General features: G+C 34.4%; 1 long non-coding RNA gene across 1 annotated transcript; it reads left to right on the top strand.

Moving 5' to 3' along the window:
• Positions 1-7191: 7191 nt before the first annotated feature.
• Positions 7192-10386, top strand: LOC149770905 (uncharacterized). The gene is made up of 2 exons (XR_016418442.1): positions 7192-8398; positions 10029-10386. It is a non-coding gene; the product is annotated as an uncharacterized LOC149770905 (long non-coding RNA).
• Positions 10387-13308: the final 2922 nt, after the last annotated feature.

Here is a 13308-nt window from a genome sequence, read left to right as displayed (position 1 = left end):
AATAAGGCTCAAGCTCACTGATATCAATCATTGGGGCTCATATCATTGCCTATCAGTCATATCATTGCTTACTAATTACCTATCAGTCATGTCAATGCTTACTATTTACCTATCAGTCATGTCAATGCTTACTATTTACCTATCAGTCATGTCAATGCTTACTATTTACCTATCAGTCATGTCAATGCTTACTATTTACCTATCAGTCATGTCAATGCTTACTATTTACCTATCAGTCATATCCTTGCTTACTATTTACCTATCAGTCATGTCAATGCTCACTATTTACCTATCAGTCACGTCAATGTTTACTATTTACCTATCAGTCATGTCAATGCTTACTATTTACCTATCAGTCATGTCAATGCTTACTATTCACCTATCAGTCATGTCATTGCTTACTATTTACCTATCAGTCATGTCATTGCTTACTATTTACCTATCAGTCATGTCAATGCTTACTATTTACCTATCAGTCATGTCAATGCTTACTATTTACCTATCAGTCATATCCTTGCTTACTATTTACCTCAGTCATATCATTGCTTACTATTTACCTATCAGTCATGTCATTGCTTACTATTTACCTATCAGTCATATCATTACTTACAATTTACCTATCAGTCATGTCAATGCTTACTATTTACCTATCAGTCATGTCAATGCTTACTATTTACCTATCAGTCATGTCAATGCTTACTATTTACCTATCAGTCATGTCAATGCTTACTATTTACCTATCAGTCATGTCAATGCTTACTATTTACCTATCAGTCATATCCTTGCTTACTATTTACCTATCAGTCATGTCAATGCTCACTATTTACCTATCAGTCACGTCAATGTTTACTATTTACCTATCAGTCATGTCAATGCTTACTATTTACCTATCAGTCATGTCAATGCTTACTATTCACCTATCAGTCATGTCATTGCTTACTATTTACCTATCAGTCATGTCATTGCTTACTATTTACCTATCAGTCATGTCATTGCTTACTATTTACCTATCAGTCATGTCAATGCTTACTATTTACCTATCAGTCATATCCTTGCTTACTATTTACCTATCAGTCATATCATTGCTTACTATTTACCTATCAGTCATGTCATTGCTTACTATTTACCTATCAGTCATATCATTGCTTACAATTTACCTATCAGTCATGTCAATGCTTACTATTTACCTATCAGTCATGTCAATGCTTACTATTTACCTATCAGTCATGTCAATGCTTACTATTTACCTATCAGTCATGTCAATGCTTACTATTTACCTATCAGTCATATCATTGCTTACTATTTACCTATCAGTCATATCATTGCTTACTATTTACCTACATGTACAATAAAATAATAAAGGAGAACACTTCTCATTTGACAATTTAAGAATCAACTTTAATATTTCATGCTACAATTCACCTAACACTAAAATATGTTGAATTATTTTATATCAGTAACAGCAGTGGTTAGGATACATCATTAAAATGCTTGTAAAGTCTCACACATTGAATTTTGTTTTTGTCAACCAGTTTTTCATAATAGGAAACCAAACGTTAGCAAATGGCTACTTTATTTTTAAATACAATACAGTAGATCTATTTGGAGCCCTGCAGAATCACATAGTGCTATGCTGACATGTTGTCATATAGACTGCTCGGGTAACCTAGTGGTTAGAACATCTGCCTTGGATGCAGGAGGTCACGGGTTCAAACCCCAGCCAAGTCATAACAAAGCCTTATAAAACTGGTACTAGCAGCTGCCTCACTAGGTACTCAGCATTAAGAAGTTAGTGTTAGGACTGGTTGAGCTGGTGTCAGGATAATTTAACTGGGTGGGACATCATGGTACATGTATGTGGCATTATTCCTCAGTGCAGAACAATACTACAAACTGCCAAACTGCACACATCAAAATATAACAATATGACTGAAAAAATTTTAAAGTTACCTTAAAAATCCAAATCACACACACACACACATGCATCATATTAAAAATTATTAAACTGTTAATATGTAATGTGTACAGACTCTGTGTTAATGGTATCTCTGCTGCATTGCACACACATAAACACACACACACTGTGACTATATATGCATTGAACCCACTATCATACATTGACAAATCTCAAACTTTTTGTGTAATTTCAGAGATTGAAACTTTGTTCATTGTGGAAGTGGCCCAAATGTGCCTGACATTACTGAAGTGGGTAGCTGATATTGAATATAAATTAATGCAGGTAAAGAAAATGTAGAAGGGAAGAAAAGATTGGATCATGCGTTTCTTACACTGCAAAATGTTGCTGGTTTTTAAAAACTTGGAAAAACACAATATTACTTGGCAGTATAAGGAGAGTTAATCTGTGCAGTCAGCCTGGATTCCAGGGTCTGTCCATATTTCATGGGTTTCCACCCCTGGTGTCATGACTCTGTAACCAGAGATCCACACCAAAGAGAGCTGCAATGTCTCAGCTGATGTTATCTGATAACTTGATATACAAGCTTACTTGGCAAATGTGATCAAATTCTGTTCCGAAATATGGCCTGTACAGTGCTCACAAGTTTAGTCAGTTAGATCCAGGCCAACCTTGCCAACAATCAGCTTGTCAGCAATTGTTTTGATGCATGTCATAAATTTGATGGCAAATACTTATTCATTTTTACTAATATGACATATAGGATTTCTACGACAGGTGTGTTTGGAAATAAAAAAGTTGTTTTTTAGTGTTCAAAGTGTGACTGATGTGCTGAAAAGTTTGTACAGAACATGCTGTATGTATGATCTAATGTTTATTTGTTAATTATACAACACTGATATACACTGTGAGGCAAACTTTGGAATGGATATAAATAAGTGTTCTCAATCTTAAAACATTGCCTGTCATATATTTTGATACATGTCACTGATTTCAATGTGACTAGATGATAACTGTTAAGTAAATGGATAAAAAAGACCATTCATTTGTTAGTATATATCAACCATTACAAACAGTCTAGCTTTCATTATTGTTAATATAGTTGATGAGACGAGTCTGCTATCTTATCTGCACAAAATATTCAATTTCCTAACAATATCCCACATTTGTTCTTATATTTTTTTACTCATGCTGGGATATTATGTTTTAGGCAAACTCAAGTTTCTCAAGGGCAAGTTCAATGTTCAATTCAGTTTGATCTTTATAGCTAGGTTGTCTTGTTAAGTACATTTAATTTGTATTGTTTGTTGGCTTTTCTCTCCATGTTTATATGTCACTTATATTTGTATTTTGTAATTGACCATAGTCCCTAATCATGATCATGGACTACCTGAATAGTGACATTTATTTTGTAAACAACATAATACATAGGTAATATTTCTTTATGAGTATAGATTAAATATTGGGATTATTATTAATGAAGGTAAATATGTCTATTTGAATCTGAGTCTAGAACACTGTTTCTTCACTTGGAAATTCCTAAATTTGTTTACAACTTTGATTGTTTAAGAAAGTTGGCTGATCTACATCCAGGCTCTTAATTTTTACATCAATTTTGTTTACTTGAAAAGCTACTTATCCCTATCATAAAACACAGAGTGGAATCTGGATTATTGCTGTGTTCAGTTTTCAGTTTGGATGGATTTAATTATTTACCTTATTCAGAAGAACTACAAACGCTCATTAACAATTATTGGACTGAATCATTAATTTGGAACTATAGTGAATCCAGTCAACAACATTTTGGATTATGTTGTTGTGATATATCACCACATTCCATGCCATTGGCACATTAGCATATCCATATATATCATATTACATTTTATGCTCTAGAAATCTGTTATGGGACTAACACTTTAACAGATATTCTTAAAGAGGATAGACTATTGCAGAAAAGCATACATGTACACAGACAAGACTTGTCTAGAAGATATCAGGCAATCTGCTGCACTAAACCTAGTTCAGTTTTCCTGACATTTCCCACCCCATTTTTAGATATGTGCACGTTGAAACTGGGGTGTAACATTAATGTCAAAATATGTTAATTTGAGTGGGATGGGTCTGAGGAAACTCCAACCCCAAAACATCATGCTAAATTTGGCTTTTACTTTCTAATTGCAAAAATAAAAAAACATGAAAGTTACTAGGTGACTGATATATTAAAAACACTTTAGTTTTCTTTTTTTGTCTGCAGTTCCCTTCTATTTCTAATAGAGGCCAAGTTTCAAACATTTTTTTGCAGTTGTGGGGGTGGTTAAACTATTTTATTTTCTTACAACTCAAGATGTTTTTTTCCCAATTTATGTAACGGATCCTAAGTTTCTGTATTTTTCAAACTGGACTAATAATATTTTTCAAGCTGTTTGCATGATACGCAAAGAAATTAACAACAAATGGCCCTCCTCTCCATACATTATAAATGGCCAGCCCCTTGTATGCTGACCTTAACATTGAAAAGAAACATGTGAGTTACCTGAAATCTACCGAATTTCAAAACGTTTGTGGAGTTAGAACAGTTACAGTATGCAGCATATAATTATAAATTTACAAAGTCTAAAATTATGTAGCCAGTATTACACTGGACATAAATGTTATCTATGTTGTATGTATTGTCTGCCTATATATGTTTATAGTGTCCAGCCTGCCAGACTGTGCATTACTGTGTGCAATAGAATATGTTTTCACAGATGTCTAAAAACACCCTGTAGCATGTATATGTAAGTAGGTAGATCAGTGGAGTTAGTGAAAGAATAAAAGTTCACCATAATAGCATGTGCATTGCATTTTGGTGCACATTACTAACCCGGCTCTATTCTCCTTTCTCTCTGCACAGTCTATCAGAAGCCCTCATTGATTTGATAGCAGTAGTGAAGATTGTTTTAGTATGTGATAGTTTTTGTAGAATATACATCTTTATCTGCATAGATATTTCTTTTACAAGAAATATAAACAAGTTATTTCACTGAAGTATTACTTCTTGTAAAGACTGCAGATAATATATAACTAGGGATGATATTTAAATGGGATTTGCTTCGCGTATGAAATTTGTATTGTCTCTATTGTAATTCTTGTTTGTATTTATACTTGGATGTTTCTTTTATATGTTGTATTTTAATTTGCTATGTACCATGCATCAGCGAATAAATTTATATTGATTATATGATTCCTTATTATTCAATCACCGTGGTCTTTTTTATTATTTTACCTCAAGATGATCTTTTCCCCAAATAATAAAATGGATACTTATTTCTTCAAATCTGATTAACACTTATAGGTTACAGCATTTGTATGGGAAAATATGAAAAAGTTTTTTGGATGGAAATACTGCACGACCTTTGGAGTGCAGTATAATATATTCCATCCAGCAAAATGCACAAGGGTTCATTACAAAGAAAATTTGGAGTATCCATCCATTAATCCAGGGACGGGGGTTCTAACCTGTAACAATAAAACCACAATCCTTTAATTCATGGACAGATACTCCAAATTTTCTTTGTAACAATCCCCTGTGACAAAATGAGTTCATACTTTCCCATATAAATTCAGTAACCCTTTTATTATATGCTCATTTTCTTATTCTACCTAAGGCTTACTTATATAAACAAATATACATTACAAGAAACAATGTAACTGAATGTATGCCGTATTCCAACTAAATACATAACCGCAGATTCATCATTACACAACAACATTATTAACGTACACATAACTCCGCCCAGATAAATTTGAACTTAGTCGCGTGCTAGACATAACTTTCAAAAGAAAATGGCATGTCTAGTTAAAATTTAACTTTGGAGTCATATTTTGAATGAATGTGCATTGAATTTGCAACAACTTTCCCATTTGATCTGGAATGAATTTGGTATTTTTTTTGTTTGGATTCTATGAAATGTTGTGATTATGGATGGATGTACATGCATGTGACAATTCCACATGAAATACACTGGATTGAAGAAGCGAGGGAAAAGCGTGTTGACATCTGCATGTGTTTCTGTTTCTATCATTGAATGTTTGAAATCATAATGTGGGAAAAATATGAAGTCTTTCAACTGCAATTCTCAAAAATATGCTATGGAATTTAATGCTTATTTTAATTTGAGTGCAGTAAGGAGGCTGTAACTGCACTTGGAATATTACAGTACAATTTCGAAATGTGTAATCAAGATTGAGAACCTATGACATGGCTCATGTAATTCGGATTATGACATGGCTCATATAATTCTGATTTGCAGAACTAAAAAAGTACATTAAGAGGAAATACATGATGTAAAACTAAGTATATTTTTGGCCATTATTATTACCAGCTAAAGAAAACAAGTTTATGCCTTAATGTTAGTCCTACATGTAAGACCTTTACGCTGATATTTATGTTTTGGGCGTCAAGCACTAATACCTACATGTGCAACGTTTTACATTGTAGGACTAGCATGTTATTTGTAAGGCCCCTGTCTGTCTGGCGTTGCCTAAATCCGAACCATTGTATCAAAAATGTTAATATGGAATGTGCCAAAGCAGCTGGTATGTGGCAGTCCACGAAACATCTGCTTTAGTTCATTCAGAAACAAATTTCACCAACCAAAACGTAAGGCGCCTCTTACGCGAGTGTATATGATCTGTTTACAAATCAAAAGTGCTGGCGCCTGTGTCCATTTATTGTTTACAATATGAAATATGAACTGTCGCGAGTTCAATATCGTAAAATATTGCACAATTCTGACACTGTAAAGTTAACTGAAAAAACAAAATTAGGATGTAATAATATTTTTTCTTACCTATTTGCGGGATGAAAATACAAACCAAAAAAATATATATATAAAAAAATAGCCCCACTTCCCATACATTGTAAATGGCCGGTCCCTTGTATGCCGACCTTAAAATTGAAAAGAAACATGTTATTTGCCTTAAATCTACCACAATTTGGAGTATTTGTACAATCAGAACTGTATGATGCATATAATTCTAAATGCATACATAGTCTAATATTACAGATTTAGAGAGATATGAGAACCTTAACTTAAATTATTCAAGCAAATGTGTCTATGTCTAATAAAAGTAACGGTGGGAACCCCAGAAATCTTTAAATAGTCGCGTAACAATAACACTTGATATGATAACCCTTTACCTCATAGAGCATAGTGACAAAGTGCAGCTCGCTATACATAGAATACAGGTTACCTAGTCGACCGCATACGCATAGCTTGCCTGTGAACTATTAAGCAATGTAGTGATATGTTACGTTTAACAGCAATTTTAACCATTTTACATTTTTGGTACACATCTATTACATGTGGAACATTTTAACAGTAAAGACCGATTGTTATAGCTGTGTAATTATTTATCACGGAAGAATTTGTTATGTGCTTTAAAATCTGGAGAGAATTCGTTCACCGTCATGTCAGTGAGGCCGTGTGACCAACCGTAGAGCTGCCATTTCTCATACTCGAAATTTAGAAGTTTTTCATCTGTGTCTACATCACTAAGTCATCTAAATTTGATAATTTATAAAAACTAATTGCAGCCTATATCAATATCAGAGCCTTTACCTAGGTTATTGAATCTTTCATAGTTGTGATTCTAATCATGAAAACTTCGTAAGTACTGAATGAAATCCGCGACCGCCATTTTGGAGAGTGGAGATTACGACCCAGTTACTTTAAATGGACATAGTACACAATTAATTTTACTATATGTTATCTACATTTATTTCTCAGTACTGACCTTTCCGCTGTGTGACAATCAATGCAAATCATATGTTAGTCTAAAATACCTTCAAAGATGACTTCACGGTGAAGTTCTTGTCAAAGGTTGACCTGCTCTTTTTTTTAGATGATTGACTGTCAACATAACAGCATGTAAAGAGAACACATATTTCACTTCCGGATCATCACCAAGGCCTTATTACTCACTGTGCACTGTCGCCAAAATGCATACAGACAACAACACCCTGAGCTCATATTATCAAGAATAAACAGTTACCTTTAAATCCCTACCAAAAATGCATAAATAAAACTCTTCTATCACCACAAAATGAGAGAGGAAAAAATGTTCTAAAAATAGACTAGAACTACATTCGTGGGGTACTGAACTGGAAGTATTAATTGTGATGTAATTCCAAATAGCAGATATCGACCAGAACATAAACAGTGACCACGTGATCTGACGTAATTGTCATTCACAGAAATGAATGTAGTATCTAATAAGGGGTTTTCCCCGAAGGTGGCGCTACGAAAACCGGCTTAAAATGGCTGATGTTTACAGCAGACCGCAAAAGGCGCTTCTATGGGACTTTTGTAGAAGCGTCAAAAGTAGCTTCGATGCGACTTTTGTAGAGGCGTCCAAAGACGGTTGTATGAGGTAAAGGGATAATTGATATTGCCTTACAAACTGACCATCCGCTTGTTGGAAAACTCAACTGATGATCTGGTAATTTAGTCAGCCGTTATTAATTAAATTCGAGCAACAATTTATATGTACCCAGGCTACTTAATATCAAGAACTATTTTGTTATAAACGTATGTTAAAATAGAACACTTGACAGTATCAGTATTGGTATATTTCCCAGCAACACCTCATAATCACGCATCTCACAATATTATTCTAAACGCGGTATTCAGATACACTAATGTTCTAACAAGGATATTGTTTTCTCTTTGCACAGAATAGTACAAAACGCTACAGACATAAGCTTTATTTTTTTTTTTTAAATAGTGTCCTTTAATGATGTTGATAGTCTGGTCCCATGCCTCTTATGCTCCTGCTTTGCATTCTGCTATACGAAGTCAGGTGAACACCGATGCAATATTGTAACGTGATCAAAACAAATACCTACATATGGTATGGAGAGATCTAACCGCGGCATTTGTATTCCTTTAATATTATGTTTGTTGGTGACATAACGTGAACTTTACTAACACTTTCGATTTGAACTATAGCAATCGTTATATTGTGTTCAAACTTAATTGACTCATATAATAGTTTTACAAATATTTTAACTAATAGGCGAAAATGAAGGAAAAGGGTACACACAACGATATTTTGCTAATATTGCACATTTTAAACCACGTCATCTCATAAATATCTTCTCCAATCGATTCCATGATACATATTACGTCGAAATTGATATGAGGTGATGTATGATAGCTTAAACATAGCCAGATATTAAGACGAAATTATCAACCCTCTTTTACGAGGGGGTGAGGGTACCGATTGTTTTGCAAATATAGCACACTTCACACTATGTCATCTAAAATACTCAAATTGGAATAAAGTCCTTGATCAATTTTACATCGATATTGATATCTCGTTGTACATGACAACTCATACATTGCCACACATAAGGATCGAAATAGCAACCCTATTCCTCGAGGGGGGTGAACGTGACGATATTTAGTACAAAATTGTACATTCCGACTCCATCATGTTTGTAAAAAAAAAAAAAAAAAAAAACATTTGTAATTAATTCCTTGATACCTTTCACGTCAGATAAACGTATATAAGTTAGTACACGGTTGGTGGCACTATACAGAGAAAATACCGAAAATTTCCAATACCATTATATCTTAGGAAGCTAATTCCATGAGAGAGAGAGAGAATACACTGAACTTGTTTGCATGAATCTAATGCTATACAGAAACTTCACAGATTGTATGACCTGATAAATAATCGTACAACTCATAACTGTACGACTGAGGATGAGTAATAGATGTTTCTTATCCGAAACATTTAATAGGGCATGCATGGAGAAACAACATTTCTTATTTAAATATTTCCCCAATCGCATTATGTTAGGAATATTAGCCTGCTGCCTTGCAAATCCAGCCTTTCTAAAAAAGACCAAACTAGTCTTCTCTGTCTATTTCAGTAGATAAAGAGCTAATACTCTTGCCCATTACCTATCCCCTGGCACCGCCAGATGTCGCTAGATTTATAGCTTCATTGCTGTACTGAATAATAACGTCCAGTTTATCCCCCGACAATTTAAACCATTTTTTAATAAATGACTTATCCAACGCTACTTTTGGATTTATTGTGTTGATTATTAATTCTGTTGCAGGTTGTATGGATTCTGTTTACAAGTTCTGCCAAATGTGAGTGCTTGATCACCTTTAGGGACTTTGTTTTTTTAAGACCACGTCACAACCGTATCGTTACCGGCCGACCAGCCGTCACCAGTCGTCACCGACCGTTCTATACGGAAGATCTTTTGAGAAGACGGCCCAGCCAACTCCGACTCACTGGAGGCATGAAATATTATTGACTTCAGCCAATATTTTAGGGTGGCACAAAATGTACTAGAATTTCTATGTAAGTAAGTTAAGTTTTGTTGATGTACAAAAGAAAAAAAGTACATGCATACTATCTACATATTACTATATGTAAAATAATTATAATAAATATGGTAATAACTTGCATATTCAGAGTTAATTTACTAATTGATTTCATTTTTTCTTTACAATCCCAACATTAAATCCCTCTTCTCCATTTTATTCATCTTTGTTTTGTTTCAAGTTGTACCCCTGAACTTACCTATACAGCAGCAACTGAGATATCAATGTTTCTATTTAGTACCTTAATTCCCCCAAAACTATATTTTTCATGTTACTGACTTATGGTTAATGTATGGTCTTTTCATAAATATTTCTACTATTACTACTACTACTACTATTACTGCTATTATTATTACTACTACTACTACTACTACTAATAATATTAATAATAATAATAATATTTTGTATAACTAAAAAAATACCTTTTAAGTTTATGGTTGACTTGTGCTTACCACAATGCAGTAAATGATGCGTTATTTAAAACACGCGCGCGCGTGCATATATATATATATATATATATATATATATATATATATATATATATATATATATATATATATATATATATATATATATATTTCCTGTTAGTATTAGGGATATGAACGATTTCAAATGGAATTTGTTTATCATATGGTGACATCCAGTACATCATTGATCAGACAGACAAGTGGACATTTTTAAGATAAAGTAATAGATTAATTTAAAAAGAACTAAACCTTAGACTTGTTGGCGACAATCTTAATTTTAGTGTTAATGAATGAATGTCATCTAAGAAAATTCAGTGACAGTATAATGAATATGCAGCACTGGTTTGCATCAGCTGCCGTCATTATAGAAATTAACTTTGATTTTCTTACTGCCGTTTCAACTCAGCAAGGCATCATCAACATGGCATTTGAGGAATTCATTCCAGTCCGTCACTTTTGCCCGTCACCCATGCCGGGGTATAGGCGGCCCACAAAAGATCGCCAGAGGCTTCTGTCCTGTGCCATCCCCTTGAACTGATTATAGGTGTGACCCATCTTAGTGATGTCCGCCTCATGGTCTCGTCGCCAGGTGTTTCTTGGTTCGCCCCTCTCTGCTTGCCTTGAGGGTTCCACCTCAATGCCTGTCTGGTAATGTTGGTTGGCGGCTTACACAGAGCGTGTCCTATCCAACCCCACCTTTTCTTCTTGATCTCGTCATCTGCCGTAAGCTGGGAGGTTCTCTGCCACATGTTGGTGTTGCTGATGGTGTCTGGATAGCGGATCTGGATAATTCTTCTTAGGCAGCTGTTGATGAAGGTCTGAACTCTCTTTACGGTCGACTTGGTGGTTCTCCAGGTCTCTGCTCCATAGAGTAAGACTGACTTTACGCTGGAGTTGAACAGTTGATCTTGGCAGTCAAGGAAATTTCTTTGGAGCTCCAGATGTTCCTGAGTTGTATAAAAGCTGCTCTCACCCAGGAATTCATTCCCCATGATAATTATTCTTTTCTAAAGAAGGACTATGAAGTATTCATGATAAGAATCCTGGTATAAAATATAAAAGAATTTGAAAATCTGAAGCCTTTGGTACCTAACATAAGTATGGGCCAACAGAATAACCGACTAGTATCTAAAGACAATGTGGTGATTCTTTTATCATTCTTTCGCAAGAATGAGCAAAATCTGTTAATCTTGTGTACATATTAGATTACTATCAATAGTGGTCCAAGATGTGCACATCACAGCAGGAACGAATCTGGATGCCAGAGCAAATGTGCACATGGGAGGTGGTCAGCTCACCTGCTAAAGCTTTTCTGGTGCCAATAGATTGAGAGGATTAGGTAATGGTTCTGCAAACAAATTTACATTTGAGTTGTTCCATTTACACATGACCTTAGCAATGCTTTCGAACCTTTTGTATAATTAGAAAAGAATAGTGTAATGATGCAATTTCTTGGGGGATAATTTAGCACTACATTCTGGCATGGTCAGTGTGACACGTAAACATTAAGGTTGATATATAGGTTTGTCTTACAGTTAATTTGGTAGGTATCGATGGTTAACCTCTCTTGTTTGGAACCATGAGTGGATTTTAATTAAGACACACTCGGTTAATGGTTAGAGATAAAAATTAGAAGTTAACGTAAGGTCAAGTAGCGATAGATGACATGGTTGAGAGAGAGCAAACGTTCGGGAAACCTTGATATATTTGACAAGGTGTTATACAATAATATTTTCCAGAATAATTATTAATGAAGGAGGAGAAGAAAGAATAATTCTGAATTCGATAGGAGTGTTAAAGTTTGTTAGTGGTTAGAGAAAGTAATCCTGATTTGGTACACTAAACGGGTTGAGTTTCCCAGACGAAATGCAAGGTTTTAAAGTAATCTCACTCGCGATATTAGTCAGTCCAAGTGATTCTGTCGAAATGGATGTGTGAGGGGCTCCAAGATCAAGAGAGCACTTTTCTTGTTAAATAAATCGTCCAAGGGACAATGGTCTGAAAAGTTAAGAGTCCTGAAACCAGAGAAAAGAGAGCGGTAATTATCTGATGATAAGCGATGCACAGATGTATTGTCTCATTTGCAATATGTTCATTGATGTAAGTCTAATTATTTGTTGAATTTATTCCGCTTGAACCATGCATGTTTTCCTTGAATGCAGACTTTGATTGTTACATGCATTCCATCTCCTACGTTATATTATTCATGTATTGTATGAATATCATACAATATTTCATTGATATGCATGTTTTCAGATTCAGTGATTATGTATGGAATATAAATCGCGTATCGCAGTAATTCAATTCATTTCTTCTGGTGCGAATAGTCATAAGTGAATTATCCTTCTTAGATGATCATGTATGCAGAGAATTAATGTTTGTGAGTCTGGAAATGAATGTCAATGAATCTCATATTAGCAACGTAATGTAGTTAGGATAAGGAATGGAATCCATTAATTATTTTGTGTAATTAAGTTGTGAATTCTTTTCAATCGAGAATCGATGGTGTTAGCATTAGCGACGTATGTCCAGCGACGTC

This window comes from Sinohyriopsis cumingii, unplaced genomic scaffold (assembly GCF_028554795.1).
Source record: "Sinohyriopsis cumingii isolate HCF-2022 unplaced genomic scaffold, ASM2855479v2 utg002228l, whole genome shotgun sequence".
Taxonomy (NCBI): Eukaryota; Metazoa; Mollusca; class Bivalvia; order Unionida; family Unionidae; genus Sinohyriopsis; species Sinohyriopsis cumingii.
Note: the sequence above shows the minus strand (reverse complement) of the source record. Positions and strands in the feature narration are given on the sequence as shown.